The sequence below is a fragment of the Somniosus microcephalus genome, chromosome 3, assembly GCF_052327205.1.
Source record: "Somniosus microcephalus isolate GS21.2 chromosome 3, FLI_Smic_1.0, whole genome shotgun sequence".
Taxonomy (NCBI): domain Eukaryota; kingdom Metazoa; phylum Chordata; class Chondrichthyes; order Squaliformes; family Somniosidae; genus Somniosus; species Somniosus microcephalus.
Window position 1 is genome coordinate 172,426,847 of NC_140989.1, and position 14,670 is coordinate 172,441,516.

The 14,670-nt window shown below is 51.4% G+C and overlaps 1 protein-coding gene across 4 annotated transcripts in view; it reads right to left on the reverse strand.

Moving 5' to 3' along the window:
* morn2 (MORN repeat containing 2) overlaps positions 1 to 14,670 on the reverse strand; it is a 61,714-nt gene that overhangs the window by 33,840 nt on the left and 13,204 nt on the right. The window lies entirely within an intron of this gene.

The window sequence follows — 14,670 nt, forward strand, 5'->3', positions numbered from 1 at the left end:
GCAGCCGGCAGAATTTAAACACGGCGCCGCGCAAAGTATGCAGCCTGTCCACCCTGAAGGTCAAACCCCCCCCGTTGTTCGCTAACCTCGCCAAAGACTGCAAGCCAATTGCTACTAAAAGCAGGCGGTACAGTGCCAGGGATAGGAGCTTTATTAAATCAGAAGTAGAAAGACTCCTGAGGGAAGGGATTATCGAGGGCAGCACCAGCCCATGGCGAGCCCAAGTGGTGGTAGTGAAGACCGGCGAAAAACAGCGCCTGGTTATTGATTACAGCCAGACGATCAATCGATACACGCAATTAGACGCATACCCACTTCCCCGCATATCTGACATGGTCAACCAGATAGCATAATACCGGGTATTCTCGACGATTGATCTGAAGTCGGCATACCACCAGCTCCCCATCAGGCCTGAGGACCGCTAGTACACGGCCTTCGAGGCCGACGGTCGCCTCTACCACTTCCTCCGAGTCCCCTTCGGCGTCACCAATGGGGTCTCGGTCTTCCAAAGGGAGATGGACCGGATGGTTGACCAGAACGCGCTGCAGGCCACCTTCCCCTATCTAGACAACGTCACCATCTGCGGCCATGACCGGCATGACCACGACGCCAACCTAGAAAAATTCCTCCGTACGGCCCAACGGCTGAATCTGACATACAACAGAGAAAAATGTATGTTCCGCACCACGCGCCTCGCTATTCTTGGCTGCGTGGTGGAAAACGGAGTCATCGGCCCCGACCCCGACCGAATGCGCCCCCTCCTGGAACTACCCCTCCCCCACTGCCTAAAAGCCCTGAAGAGATGCCTAGGGTTCTTCTCTTACTACGCCCAGTGGGTGCCCAACTATGCGGACAAAGCCCGGCCCCTCATCAAGTCAACCTCCTTCCCCCTGACGGCAGAGGCCCGTGCGGCCATCACCCTCATAAAAGAGGACATTGCGAAGGCCACAATGCACGCAGTGGATGAGTCCATCCCTTTCCAAGTGGAGAGCGATGCATCCGACTTCGCCCTAGCCGCAACCCTTAACCAGGTGGGGAGACCTGTGGCCTTCTTTTCACGGACCCTCCAGGGCCCCGAAATTCGACATTCCTCAGTCGAGAAGGAGGCCCAGGCGATAGTGGAGGCTGTACGGCACTGGAGGCATTACCTGGCCGGTAAACGTTTCACCCTGCTCACTGACCAACGGTCAGTAGCATTTATGTTTAACAACAGACAAAGGGGGAAAATCAAAAATGATAAGATATTGCGGTGGAGGATCGAGTTATCCACCTACAACTACGATATCTTATACCGGCCCGGGAAACTTAATGAGCCCCCAGACGCCCTATCCCGTGGGACATGTGCCAACGCACAAGTCGATAGGCTACGGACCCTCCACAATGATCTCTGCCACCCGGGGGTCACCAGGTTCTTCCATTTTATTAAAGCTCGCAACCTGCCTTACTCCATCGAGGAGGTCAGGACCATGACCAGGAACTGCCAGGTCTGCGCCGAATGCAAACCGCATTTTTATAGGCCAGACAGGGCACACCTGATTAAAGCCACCCGCCCCTTCGAACGTCTCAGCGTCGATTTCAAGGGGCCCCTTCCCTCCTCTGACCGCAACACGTACTTCCTCAATATTATTGACGAGTACTCCCGTTTCCCCTTCGCCATCCCCTGCCTGGACATGACCAGCGCCACAGTCATCAGGTGCCTCAACGACCTGTTCGCCATATTTGGCTTCCCCAATTACATCCACAGCGACAGGGGCTCGTCGTTCATGAGCGACGAGCTGCGCCAGTACCTGCTCGAGAAGGGCATAGCCACGAGCAGGACTACCAGCTACAACCCCCGGGGTAACGGACAGGTAGAGAGGGAGAACGCAACGGTGTGGAAGACCGCCATGCTCGCCCTAAAATCCAAGGGCCTCCCAATCGCCCGCTGGCAAGATGTCCTCCCCGATGCGCTCCACTCCATACGATCACTGCTCTGTACTGCCACAAACGCCACCCCTCACGAGAAGATGTTCGTCTTCCCCAGGAAATCCACCTCGGGGACATCACTACCGCCATGGCTGACGTCTCCGGGACCCGTCCTGCTCAGGAAACACGTGAGGAGCCATAAGACGGACCCCCTGGTCGAAAAGGTTCACCTCCTCCACGCCAACCCACAGTACGCCTACGTGGCGTATCCTGACGAGCAGGAGGACACAGTCTCAATTCGAGACCTCGCACCCTCAGGTACCACCCGAAACACCATCGATCACCATCCACTACCTCCACCCACCACCACTACCCACGACGCACCACCGGGGTGTCTACCACGAACTGACGACATGCCGGTGCCATCCCTACCCCGAGAGGACGACACGCCAGTGCTCCGTCCCATGCGAGAAGCGACCGCGGGCAAAGAACCGCCGTAACCGGCACCACGAAGATCATTACGGCAGACAAGACCCCCGGAGAGACTTTCGTATACGAACTTTTGAAACACTTCACCCCGCCGGACTCTTTTTTTAAACGAGGGGTGAATGTGGTAAACCACTGCTAACTCTGTACATGTCTGTGTGGTAAACCACTGTTAACTCTGTACAGGTCCGGGCATGTCTCCGCCCCTGGCTCCACCCCTAAGCCCGGGTATAAAGGTGACTCACCACCCTTCCCCCGGGAGCTCTTAGGATGGATCCACTAGCAGAGGCATGCTCCAGTTCTTAGTCAATAAAAGCCTACTTCGTATAAGTTCAACTCGTAGTCTTTGGTGTTGTTGATAGTGCATCACCTACAAATACTGATTTCATTCAGTTCCTCCCTCTCATTAGACCCTATGTTCCCCGACATCTCTGGGAGGTTATTTGTGTCCTCCTTTGTGAAGACAGAACCAAAGTATGTATTTAATTGGTCTGCCATTTCTTTGTTTCCCATTATAAATTCCCCTGATTCTGACTGCAAGGGACCTACGCTTGACTTCACCAATCTTTTTCTCTTCACATATCTATAGAAGCTTGCTGAGGAAGCTGATCCTCGGCCTGTAAACCCTGTGTTGGGGGTATCTCCTGTGGCGAGGTGGAGCCCTGCGCTGACGCCCTCTGCCCTATGCAGCATCAGGTAAGTGAGGAGGAGGTTGGCTCTCCTGGTGCTGCTGTTGTGGCTGATTGTGGTGCTGTTGCGGCTGCTCTTCCTCTGAATCTGATGACCAGGATGAGAGGATATAAATGGTTCCCATACCGTGGCTATAGATTTCAGTTGAGGCAAGAAGATTGCAAGCGCACAGTCAAAGAGGCCTGAGATTATTCCAATCAGGTCACACTGCAGATGGCTGTCAGCTTGAACAGTCACAAGGTCAGTAGATTTGCAAAATCTTATCCCAATCCTCCAACAACAAAGTTGTGGCATTTGAATGTCAGCCATGTTGCAGGAGCGCTTGTAAGCGGCTGCAGCAAATAACAAATCATGTCCTCGAGAAACCTGACTCATTGCAGCTGGCGTGTTTCTCGGAAGACAGGAAACAAGAGCCAAAAGCACCAAAATCGGAATCGTAGATTAAAATAGGATTAGCAACGCAGTTAACAGGCTGTTAACTGCCTGTCCCGCCGTTTGGTTTCGGGTCAGTTCGGGAGCGGCTGACTCGACACTTACGAAATCAGCGTGGGGGCGGGTTGGAGGCGGGTTCACAGCCAACCGACATTTCTTCCGATTTTTGCTGCCGACCGGCCTCCAAACCCACCCTCTGAGGTCCATTAAAATCGAGCCCAAAGAATTCTGAATTTGGAGCAATGAGAGACAGGGTACAGTGGAGGTTGGCAATGGTAAAGGTGATGGGTTAGTGGGACTTAGTGTAAGACAGTATGTAGGCAGTGAGGTTTTGGACAAGTTGGAACTTGTGCAGGGAGGAGCTTGGGAAGCTGGTAATGAGGTTGTTCCAGAAATAAACCTGAGATAACGAAAGCATGAATCAGGGTTTCAGCAGTGATGTGGTTGAGGTCAGGATGAAAGCATGCAATGTTATGGAGGTAGAAGTTTGATAAAGGATTTGAAGTTCAATTCTGAGTCATAGGAATGTACTGGACCAGAATAGATCACTGCGGTCCCTCTGGCCACTTCCAGTATGTCAAATAGAACAGCAAAATTGAGCACTGTCTTGTTCAATCTGAGTGAGCAGCTGGCAAAGGGAATAGCATCAAGAGCTAAGGGCACAGAGTTTTTAACAGCAGCCAAATAAGATAGCTTTGCTTTTCCCAATGTTCAACTGGAGAAAGTTGAATCATATTCACAAAGTAGCTAAACATCTATGTCTAAACTGATATTGTTGCACTGATCAAGGTGAGGATGTCAGTGCTGGGGAATGGAAGTGTAGCACAAGTTAAATGCAGACTAAGCTCTCTCTATTCCCAACTTAGTGCCTCAGCACCAAACTAAGAAAGGCACACTAGTGTGCTAGTGTGAATTATTCTATTTCCCTTTCCAGTCACCCTTATAGCCTCTCTGAGTTAGTGAGGTTGACAATTTTGTGCTATGGATCCATGCTCACCTAGAGCTGAGTTGATAATTCTCAAATTAATTTGACATAAGAGAGAGGAGATTCAAACCCAGGTTAAGAGGTGAAACAAAAGTACTCTAATTGATGCGCTATCAATTACTCATAAAAGACTGAGAGTTAGAAGAGTAACTAAAGGCTTTTATTAACAACAGAATGGAGGTCTGCCTCGAGTGGTCGACCGGTCCAGGATACCAAGGGCTGGGGAGCAGTCACCTTTATACTAGGACCTGTGGGAGGAGTCAGCCGAGGCATGTCCAGGCATGTACACAGTGGAATACAAACAGGACAAACAGGAATACAAACAGTGGTTTACCACATTCACCCCTTGTTTAAAATTGAGTCCGGCGGGGTGAAGTGTATTAAAAGTTAGTGTATTGGAGTCTCTCCGGAGGTCTTGTCTGCCGCTGTGATCGGCGTGGCGACGGCAGGGGTAGTGAAGCTTCCGGCGTCGAGTCCAGCGTAGGCTGTGGCACAGGCGTGTCGTCCTCGTAGATGTCGAGCGGGTCGCGGGGCCCAGGCCTGCCGTCTGCTGGGGCTGGATATCGGATCGTGGGGGGGGGGTGGTAGTGGGTAGTGGGTTACTGTGGTCCCCGAGGGTGCAAGGTCTCTTATGGAGACTGTGTCCTCCCGCCCGTCCGGGTATGCGATGTAAGCATACTGGGGGTTGGCGTGGAGGAGGTCGACCCTCTCGACCAGGGGGTCCGTTTTATGGGTCCTCACGTGTCTTCTCAGTAGGACCGGCCCTGGGGACGTCAGCCATGGCGGTAGCGATGTCCCTGATGTGGACTTCCTTGGGAAGACAAACATTTTCTCATGAGGGGTGGCGTTAGTGGCAGTGCAGAGCAGTGACCGAATAGAGTGGAGCGCATCGGGGAGCACATCCTGCCAGCGGGAGGTTGGAAGGCCCCTAGACTTTAAGGCTAGCAGGACGGCCTTCCAAACTGTCGCATTTTCTCTTTCCACCTGTCCGTTCCCCCGGGGGTTGTAACTGGTGGTCCTGCTTGTGGCAATACCCCTAGTTAGCAGGTACTGACGGAGTTCGTCGCTCATAAACGATGAGCCCCGGTCGCTATGGATATAGCTGGGGAAGCCGAACAGGGTGAAGAGGTTGTTCAGACATTTAATGACCGTGGCACTGGTCATGTCCGGGCAGGGGAAGGCGAACGGGAAACGGGAGTACTCATCAATAATATTGAGGAAGTACACATTGCGGTCGGAGGAGGGGAGAGGCCCTTTAAAATCAACGCTCAGGCGCTCGAAGGGGCGAGTGGCTTTTATCAGGTGGGCCCTGTCTGGTCTATAAAAGTGTGGTTTGCACTCAGCGCAGACTTGGCAGTTCCTGGTCATGGTCCTGACCTCCTCAATAGAGTAAGGCAGGTTGCGGGCCTTGATGAGGTGGAAGAACCTGGTGACCCCCGGGTGGCAGAGGTCATTGTGGAGGACCCGTAGTCTATCGATCTGCGCGCTGGCGCAGGTGCCACGCGATAGCGCATCCGGGGGTTCATTTAGCTTCCCGGGCCGGTACAAGATCTCGTAGTTGTAGGTGGAAAGTTCGATTCTCCACCTCAAGATCTTGTCATTTTTGATTTTGCCCCTCTGCTTGTTGTTAAACATAAAAGCAACTGAACGCTGGTCAGTGAGCAGGGTAAATCGTTTTCCGGCCAGGTAGTGCCTCCAATGACGCACAGCCTCCACAATCGCCTGGGCCTCCTTCTCAACAGCGGAGTGTCTGGTCTCCGGGCCTTGGAGGGTTCGTGAAAAGAAGGCCACGGGTCTCCCCGCCTGATTGAGGGTAGCGGCCAGGGCAAAGTCGGACGCGTCGCTTTCCACCTGGAAGGGGATGGATTCGTCCACTGCGTGCATGGTGGCTTTGGCAATGTCCTCCTTGATACGGTGGAAGGCTAAGCGGGCCTCTGCCGTCAAGGGGAAAGAGGTGGACTTGATCAGCGGACGGGCCTTGTCCGCATAGTAGGGGACCCACTGGGCGTAATAGGAGAAAAACCCTAGGCACCTCTTCAGGGCCTTGAGGCAGTGGGGCAGTGGAAGTTCCATAAGGGGACGCATCCGGTCGGGGTCGGGGCCGATGACTCCGTGTTCCACAACACAGCCAAGGATGGCGAGGCGGTTTGTGCGGAATATGCACTTCTCCTTGTTATATGTCAGGTTTAGGAGTTGGGCGGTGCGGAGGAATTTTTCGAGGTTTGCGTCATGGTCCTGCAAGTCACGGCCGCAGATGGTCACATTGTCCAGATATGGGAAAGTGGCCTGCAACGCATTTTGATCTACCATCCGGTCCATCTCCCTTTGGAAGATGGAGACCCCGTTGGTGACGCCAAAGGGAACCCTAAGGAAGTGATAGAGGCGGCCGTTTGCCTCAAAGGCAGTGTACTGGCGGTCCTCAGGGCGGATGGGGAGCTGGTGGTACGCTGATTTCAGGTCAATGGTCGAGAAGACGCGGTACTGCGCGATCTGGTTGACCATATCAGCTATACGGGGGAGTGGGTAGGCGTCCAGCAGGGTGTAGCGATTTATTGTCTGGCTGTAGTCGATGACCAGGCGCTGCTTCTCGCTGGTCTTAACGACCACAACCTGGGCTCGCCAGGGGCTGGTGCTGCCCTCAATAATCCCTTCTTTCAGGAGCCGCTCCACTTCGGTTTTAATGAAAACCCTGTCCCCGGCACTGTATCGCCTGCTCTTTGTGGCGATGGGCTTACAGTCGGGGGTGAGGTTAGCAAACAGTGGTGGGGGGGTGACTCTGAGTGTGGAGAGGTTGCACCTGGTGCGCGGCGGGCAATTTGGAAGCTGCTGGCTGCGGACTGTGAGTGGGGGCAGGGGTCCACCGTACGCCATCGTAACACTTTTAAGGTGGCACTGAAAATCTAACCCCAGCAGGACGGCAGCGCAGAGGTCAGGCAGGACCAGAAGTTTAAAATGATCGTACACGGTCCCGTCTACTACGAGTGTCACCACGCAGTAGCCGCCGATGTCCGCCGACTGGGACTCGGAGGCCATAGAAATCCGCTGTTGCGCAGGCAGGACTGGGAGAGAGCAACGCCGCACCGTGTCGGGGTGGATGAAGCTCTCCGTGCTCCCAGAGTCAAAAAGGCAGATTGTATCGTGACCATTTACCTTAATGTCCATTGTGGAACTGGCCAGTTGGTGCGGTCTCGCTTGGTCCAGTGTAACGGATGCCAGCGTAGGGGTCGGTGTGTCGCTGCGGGTATCAGATGAGGCGGTGTCGCGGGCCTGCTGCGTCCCGGCTGTCGTCCAAGATGGCGACGTCCATGATCCCCATGTGGCTGGAGGCGTCCAAAATGGCTGCTGTACCGGTGATTCGCACACGGCCGGGGAGGTCCAAAATGGCGGCCCGCATGGCCCACACGCGGCGCTGCTGGGGTTCGGGGTGGCTTTGGCCCTGCAGACGCTAGCGTAGTGTCCCTTCTTCCCGCAGCCCGAGCAGATCGCGTTTTTCGCCGGGCAGCGCGCTCTGGGGTGTTTTGCCTGGCCACAGAAGTAGCATTTCTGGCCTTGGGGCACTGCTGTCTGGCCTTGGGACACTGCTGCGGTAGTTGGGCCGTTGTTGGGGTGTGGCTGGGGTGGCACGGCGCTATGAGGCGGTCCTACCGTGTCCCAGGCTGTCATTCCCCGCGGCGTCCACGGTGCAGAGGAGTAGGCATCCATGCCCTGGTAGGCTGCATCCAACGATAGTGCGAGTTCAGAGGCCTTGTTGAGGTCGAGGTTACTCTGCTCCAACAGTCGCTGTCGTGTGTAATTGGATCTGTGGCCCGCTACAAAAGCGTCCCGGATAAGTTCCTCTGTGTACACGGCGGCCTTTACATCCTTACAACCACAGGCCCGGCCAAGCACAGACAGTGCCTGAAGGTATTCCACGGTCGATTCCCCAGGTTGTTGTTTACGACTCCCCAGGAGGTGCCTGGCGTACACTTCGTTCACTGGGCGCGTGTACTGGTCCTTGAGGAGCTTGATAGCATCCGCGTACGAGGTCGCGTCTTGGATGACCGAGTACACTCGGTGGTTCACTTTGGAGGTCAGGACATCCAGTTTGTCCTCGTCCGATTTGATTGCTTCGGAGGCGGTCAGGAATTTTTCGAAACACTTAAGCCAGTGAGTAAACTTGGTGGATGAGTCCGCCTCCCGATGATCTAAGTCCAGGCATGCTGGTGTGAGGATCTTCTCCATTATAAAAATGTTGTTAATAAAATTGATGCGCTATCAATTACTCATAAAAGACTGAGAGTTAGAAGAGTAACTAAAGGCTTTTATTAACAACAGAATGGAGGTCTGCCTCGAGTGGTCGACCGGTCCAGGATACCAAGGGCTGGGGAGCAGTCACCTTTATACTAGGACCTGTGGGAGGAGTCAGCCGAGGCATGTCCAGGCATGTACACAGTGGAATACAAACAGGACAAACAGGAATACAAACAGTGGTTTACCACACTAATCCAGTGTACCACCAATACCCCATATCTAAACACTTTTGAATTCTATAGAAATCAAAACAACAATTAACAGCAATTAAATAAATAACAGTTCATCGAATTCATTCAACTTTGCTTGAAGTGCTCAAGATTTCTGAGCTGGGGTGAACAAATAATATTCTACTTATAAAAAGAAAGGTACTAAAATAAGAACATAAGAAATAGGAGCAGGAGTAGGCCATTCGGCCCATCATGGCTGATCTTCTACCTCAACTCCACTTTCCTGCACTAACAGCAGCAGCAGCGGCAGAGCGGACCTGGGAGGAGCGGTGAGGCGGCAGCAGCAGTATAAAGAGAGCCTAAGGCGCAGGTAGGCCCCACAGCAGCAGCAGCGGCAGAGCGGACCTGGGAGGAGTGGCGAGGCGATACCAACTCAGCACCGGCAGAATTTTCAATGAGTGACGTCAAAAGTCAAAAGTGAGGTCGGCACAAGGGCAGGGAGCTGATTGGTGAGTATCTGGTAAGTGTTTTTACTTGGCTTTCTTAAAGTTTTTAAGTTTATTCCAGCAAGGTTAGTAAATTATAGGTTAATTAGAGGTATGGCAGGGCAACTCACACCTGTGGAATGCACATCCTGTGCCATGTGGGAAGTCCTGGACACCTCCCGTGGTCTGGACGACTACATGTGCAGGAAGTGTCGCCAGCTACAGCAGCTCAAGCACCGGGTTACGGAGCTTGAGCGGTGACTGCAGTCACTGCTGTGCATCCGCGAGGCTGAGAGCTACGTGGATAGCACGTTTCGGGAGGTGGTCACCCCGCAGCTTAAGAATGTGCAGGCAGAGAGGGAATGGGTGACCGTCAGACAGAAGAGGAGGACCAGGCAGGTAGTACAGGAGTCCCCTGAGCCCATCTTGCTCACCAACCAGTATTCGGTGCCGAGTACTGGCGAGGGCGATGGTTCCTCTGGGAAGTCAGCCAGAGCCAAGTCCACAGCACCATGGAAGGCTCAGCTACACAGGCGGGGTGGGGGGGGGGGGGCGGGGGGAGGGAAAGAGGAGAGGGAGAGTAATAGTGATAGGGGATTCAATAGTTAGGGGAGCAGACAGGCGTTTCTGCGTGACTCCAGGTTGGTATGTTGCCTCCCTGGTTCCAGGATCAAGGATGTCACTGAACGGCTGCAGGGCATTCTGAGGGGGGAGGGTGAACAGCCAGAGGTCGTGGTCCATATCGGTACCAAATACATAGGTAGGAAGAGGGATGAGGTCCTGCAGACAGAGTTTAGGGAGCTAGGAAAGAGGTTAAAAAGCAGGACCTCAAAGGTAGTAATCTCCGGATTACTACCAGTGCCACGTGCTAGAGTTCAGAAATAGGAAGATAGAGCAGATGAATGCGTCTCTGGAGAGATGGTGTAGGAGGGAGGGCTTTAGATTCCTGAGGAATTGGAACCGTTTCTGGGGGAAGTAGGACCTCTACAAGCCAGACGGGTTGCACCTCAACGGGAACGGGGCCAATATCCTCGCGGGAGGGTTTGCTAGTGCTGTTGGGGAGCGTTTAAACTAGCTTGGCAGGGGGATGGGAACCTAAGTATAGAGTCAATAGGGAGGGAAGAAAAACTGGAATTGGAAAACAAAAATGTAGAAAGTAAATTGGAAGGACAGAGGAATCAAGGGCTAGATAGTAGTCAACAAGGAGGCTTGCCTGTACTAAATGGTATATACTTCAATACAAGGAGTATAGCGAACAAGGCAGATGAGCTGAGGGCACAGGTAGATACTTGGGACTATATTATAGCTATTACAGAGGTGTGGTTGAAAGAGGGGCAGGTATGGCAGCTCAACATTCCTGGTTACAGGATTTTCAGACGGGACAGAGAGGGAGGTAAAAAGGGAGGGGGGGTCGCGGTATTGATTAAAGAAACTATTACAGCTATGAGGAAGGATGATATGTTGGAGGGATCATTAAACGAGGCCATATGGGTCGAACTGAAAAACAAAAAAGGGGCGATCACACTGCTGGGAGTGTACTACAGACCCCCAAACAGTGAGAGGGAGATAGAAGAACAAATATGTCGACAAATTTCTGAGAAGTGCAAAAATTTTAGGGCAGTAATAGTAGGGGATTTTAACTACCCCAATATTAACTGGGATTAAATTAGTGTGAAGGGTATAGAAGATGCAGAATTCCTAAAATGCATCGAGGAGAACTTTTTTAGCCAGTATGTAGCAAACCCAAGGAGGGAGGGGGCGGTTCTGGACTTAGTTTTAGGGAATGAAGCTGGGCAGGTAGAAGGCGCATCAGTGGGGGAGCATTTTGGTGCTGGTGACCATAATTCTGTTAGATTTAAGGTAGTTATGGAAAAGGACAAGGATAGACCAGGAATAAAAATTCTAAATTGGGGAAAAGCAAATTTTGCTAAGCTCAGAGGGGATTTAACCATAGTGGACTGGAAACAGCTACTTGAAGGTAAATCAGTGTCAGAGCAGTGGGAGGCATTCAAGGAGGAGATCCGGAGGGTTCAGACCAAACATGTGCCCTTAAAGAAAAACATAGAAACATAGAAGATAGGAGCAGGAGTAGGTCATTTGGCTCCTCGAGCCTGATCAATGAGATCATGGCTGATCATTCAAACTCAGTACCCTGTCCCTGCCTTCTCCCCATATCCCTTGATCCCTTTAGCCTTAAGAAATATATCTAACTCTTTATTGAATATATTTAATGAATTGGCCTCAACTGCCTTCTGTGGTAGAGAATTCCACAGGTTCACCACTCTCTGGGTGAAGAAATTCCTCCTCATCTCTGTCCTAAATGGCTTACCCCTTATCTTTAGACTGTGACCCCTGGTTCTGGACTCCCCTGCCATCGGGAACATCCTTCCTGCATCTAGTCTGTCTAGTCCTGTTAGAATTTTATAAGTTTCAATGAGATCCCCTCTCATTCTACTAAACTCCAGCGAGTATAAGCCCAATCGACCCAATCTCTCCTCATACGTCTAAAAAAGGTGGGACTAACAAATCTACAGCCCCCTGGATGTCTAGAGACATACCGGGTAGGATAAAGAAAAAAAGGGAGGCGTATGACAGATACCGAGGGCTAAATACTCCAGAATCTTTAGAGGAGTACAGAAAGTGCAGGAGTGCAATTAAAAATGATATTAAGAAAGCAAAGAGAGAGCATGAAAAATTCTTGGCAAGTCAAATCAACATCAAAGATGTTTTATTATAAATATATTAAGAGTAAGAGGATAACTAAAGAAAGGGTAGGGCCTATTAGAGATCATGAGGGTAATCTGTGTGTGGAGGCGGGAGACGTCGGTAGGGTTCTTAATGAATACTTTGCGTCTGTTTTCACAAAGGAGAGGGGCGAAGCAGACATGCTATCGGGGGGGGGGGGGGAGGAGGAGTGTGATATATTAGATGAAATAAACATAGTGAGAGAGGAAGTATTAAGGGGTTTAGCAGCTTTAAAAGTGGATAAATCCCCAGGCCCGGATGAAATGTATCCCAGGCTGTTAAGTGAAGCAAAAGAGGAAATAGTAGAGACCCTGACCATCATTTTTCAATCCTCTCTGGCTTCAGGTGTGGTGCCGGAGGACTGCTAATGTGGTACCCTTGTTTAAAAAGGGAGAAAAGGATAAACTGAATAATTACAGGCCAGTCAGCCTAACCTCAGTGGTGGGAAAATTGTTGGAAAGAATTCTGAAGGACAGGATAAATCTTCATTTAGAAAGACACGGATTCATCAAGGATAGTCAGCACGGATTTGTTAAGGGAAGGTCATGTCTGACAAACTTGATTGAATTTTTTGAGGAGGTAACAAGGAGGATAAATGAGGGTAGTGCATTTGATGTAGTGTATATGGACTTTAGCAAGGCTTTTGATAAGGTTCCACATGGCAGCCCAAGGGATCCAGGGCAAAGTGTCAAGTTGGATTCAAAACTGGCTCGGAGACAGGAAGCAGAGGGTAATGGTTGATGGGTGTTTTTGTGACTGGAAGGCTGTTTCCAGTGGGGTTCCACAGGGCTCAGTACTAGGTCCCTTGCTTTTTGTGGTACAGGTAGACTATCCTTTATCCGAAAACCTTGGGACCAGCTGTGTTTCGGTTATTGGAATTTTTCAGATTTCAGAAGGTTTTGACAACAAACACTGTTGCTTAGCAACAGCTTGTAAACACTCGGGCCCTGCCTTGGAAGCGTCTCTGAAGCTGTTGCTAAGCTACAGAGACTCTTTCCACAGCCTGACTGTTTAAAAAAATGCTAGGGGAAGAAAAAAAACCTAACAAAACGGCTGCTGATTTCTGCCGTTAGATCGAGGTTTCCGGCTCCCCCTGCTCCGTATCTGAACTCCTTGACTTAGCGGGGGTCTGGGGCTCGACTGCTGCCGCCAGTTGTGGGAAAGCCAGATATCGGCTGACTCCTACACTAAGCTGGCCCACAAATCAGGTCGGGGGGGGGGGGGCGGGGGGAAGAAAAGGCCATCGGACGGGCCACTGCAGCTATCGGATGGGCCGCTGTATTGTTGGGTTCCCTCTCCCGGTACCTCCTTCACACTGCCCGGCTCGGCCCGCAATCTCCTACCCAGGAGGGAACTCTGTGACCCTCTGCCCTGCTCACAGGGAAAGGCAGAGCTCCCGGACCACTCCGGTCATGTTTGGCGCCACTCGGGTCATGTCGTGTGCACGACTTACGCTCCACGAAGAGGTTTTCGGAAGTGCGGATAAAGGATAGTCTACCTGTATATATCAACGATCTTGACTTGAATATAGGGGGTATGATTAAGAAGTTTGCAGATGATACTAAAATCGGCTGTGTGGTTGATACTGAAGAAGGAACCTGTAGACTGCAGGAAGATATCAATAAATTAGTCAGGTGGGCAGAACAGTGGCAAATAGAATTAAATCCGGAGAAGTGTGAGGTAATGCATTTGAGGAGGGCTAACAAGGAAAGGGAATACACATTAAATGGTAGGATACTGAGTAGTGTAGAGGAACAAAGGGACCTTGGAGTGCATGTCCACAGATCCCTGAAGGTAGCAGGCCAAGTAGATAAGGTGGTTAAGAAGGCATATGGAAGGCTTGCCTTTATTAGCCGTGGCATAGAATACAAGAGCAGGGGGGTTATGCTTCAACTGTATAAAACATTAGTTAGGCCTCAGCTAGAGTACTGCATGCAGTTCTGGTCACCACATTACAGGAAAGATGTGATTGCACTAGAGAGGAGATTTACAAGGATGTTGCCAGGAGTAGAGAATCTTAGCTATGAGGAAAGGCTGGGTCTGTTTTCCTTGGAACAGAGGAGGCTGAGGGGAGACCTTATTGAGGTGTATAACATTATGAGGGGCAGAGATAAAGTGGATAGAAAGGACCTATTTCCCTTAGCAGAGGGGTCAAAAACCAGGGGGCACAGATTTAAAGTCATTGGGGGAAGGTTTAGAGGGGATTTCAGGGGAAATTTCTTCACCCAGAGGGTTGTGGGGGTCTGGAACTCACTGCCTGAAAGGGTGGTAGAGGCAGAAACCCTAACCACATTTTAAAAAAAGTACTTGGATGTGCACTTGGGATGCTCTAACCTGCAGGGCTACGGACCAAGAGCTGGGAAGTGGGATTAGGCTGGATAGCTCTTTGTTGGCCGGCGCAGACACGATGGGCTGAAATGGCCTCCTTCCGTGCTGTAACTTTCTATGATTCTATCCCCATATCCCTTGATTCCATTAAAAT